This window comes from Meleagris gallopavo, chromosome 2 (genome assembly GCF_000146605.3).
Source record: "Meleagris gallopavo isolate NT-WF06-2002-E0010 breed Aviagen turkey brand Nicholas breeding stock chromosome 2, Turkey_5.1, whole genome shotgun sequence".
Taxonomy (NCBI): Eukaryota; Metazoa; Chordata; class Aves; order Galliformes; family Phasianidae; genus Meleagris; species Meleagris gallopavo.
The window spans coordinates 288,366-290,607 of NC_015012.2; positions in this window are offsets into that span (position 1 = coordinate 288,366).

Consider the following 2,242-nt stretch of genomic DNA (forward strand, 5'->3'; position numbering starts at 1 on the left):
GAAATGACAAAAAAACTGAAGACCTCCACCTACCTCTTCCTTACGGCCAGACAAAACACCGTACTAATGTCCATCCCACCAGAAGCGTTTACCAGGTGTTGCCATCACCCCGGTTCCGAGGCGCGGGCCTTTCCCAGCCGTCGGATCCCAGTTGAAAACCCACGATTCCCGATTCCAGCTCTCTCCCGGGCCTCGCGCTCCCCCTAGCGGCCCCGTTGCGTTCCTGCCCCGCATCCCGGAGCTCAACTCCGCGAGCATCGCCCGCTCCCTCCTCACCTCCCTCTCTCTGCAAACCAGGGTCTCTTTGAGTCCCGAAGGAAGGTTGTGTTCTTCCTGCAGAGGCTTGCTTAGCATTAGGGACCTTACCCCGACCCAAAGCAGCCCCCCACCCTTAGAAGATGACTCTGATGCATGTCCCGTGGGGATGCTCCAGCTCTACCCATCAGGTGTGGGAGTCATTTGCTCGGTGAGCTCATGTCCTGGAGTCACACCACTCACATGCAGGCTTTCTCTGACCATTTGCTTCTTCTCTGTTTTACCCAGTAGATTTTAGGGTGCCTTCAAGCCACCCACGTGCCTCCAGAATTGCTTCAAAAACCTTATCCAGGGCTTTCCCTGTCTAAAAACACCTTCAAATACAACCTCATTTCTCTTTGGAGAGCCAATATTCCACTTTTAAAAAGCAGTAATTCTAGCATTCAACCTTCACACAGATACAAAATTACCTTAATGCCATGTTCCTTCTGACGGGGCCATAACTAACTTTTCAACACCCACAAAATTGAAGCCTTTGGTTAATGAACAATGGAAAAACCATTGTTTGGCAGTTTTAAAGACTAGTCAGAAAGAATGCCTGCTGTCAACGTGTCTCTCGGTGTCGGGGGAACAAATTCAGAGCACAGTGACCCACGAGCTGCCATCCAAAGCCAGCTTTCCTGTGAAAACAACACGTGTGCTCCAAGAGCTGCACTGCTGGGTTGTCCAGGTTGGTCATTAACAGCATGCTCAGAGCTTGGAATTTGGCTGGCTGCAAGGTCGTGGCGTGGTCAGTATCCCCCAACAATACCACATTTCCTAATTTCAGCAGCTTTCCTAATTTCTCCTCAATATTGCGAGGCTATTCGCTGCCTTCCTCGGACTCAGTGCAGTGGAAAAAGGCTCTTTTCCTTGGGCTGCTCTGCCCATGTGGCTGGATGTCAGCACACAGGAAGGTTTAATGGACGGATACAACCTGTGTCATTACTCCTGGCATCTCCTATCCGCAGGAACAATAGAGCTCCCTCCTCTAAAACAAGCAGCTACAGCATTAGCCAAATCAAAGCCCTTTCAAACTGACCAATTCCCTCTAAGAAAATGCAGTTTTCCTATTAAGCCTGAAAGCAATTATCTCGGATTAGCATCAGATCAAAAGGGATTACTTCCAGTATTGTTTCCCAGCCTCTCGGGGCTGCCAGAATTATGATCTATATGGTGAGCAGTGCAGGATTCCGGGGCTGTGTGTGCCCCATGCCTTTGGGTCCCCTGGCACAGCTCTAGGTTGTGTCTGATTCCAGGTGCTGGAGCATGAAGCCCTACGGGAGGGGTTTCTGTGCCTTTATTTTGGAGGTCGGTGATGGAGAGCACAGGGGTTGCTCAGATATCTGCTGGAAAGCAGAGTGTTTGAGCTGCTCTGGAAAGAGAGCATGGTCTTTTCCTCAGTTTCCCCATTTCCTAAAGGCTTGTAGATGGTTGCAACCCCTTCTGAAAAGCCCTTAGAGATGTCCAGTGAAAAGCTGTGGGTTTTTACCTGATTAAATTGCTGATGTGCAAAAGAAGGCCACAGGGAGCAGAGCGAGCACAGACTGCACAGCACAGCACATGCTTTTCTCTTTAATCCCACCTGCGACTCCTGCTGACTGCTTATGGCAAAATACCACAAAATGCTGCGAGGATGTTAAAGTGGTGTGAATGAGTCACGTCTCCAGGAGGGATTTTTTTCTTCCTTCTCAGAATTGTTTTCTTATTACTTGGCCAATTTTATTTCTGGAGTTTGTCCCTGCTTCCCAGTGTGAAGAAAATCCCAGTGACCACACAAACAAAGCCTCCATAGTGGGAATTGCACTCAGTGATTCTTGTGGGTCCCTTCCAAGTCAAGATATTCTATGACTCTATGATTTTAAAGGCTCTGCTGCTACCACATTTGAAAACAGTTATTTTAGGACCCTTTTCTGAATGCTGTGCAATTAACCTTTTTTTTTTTTTT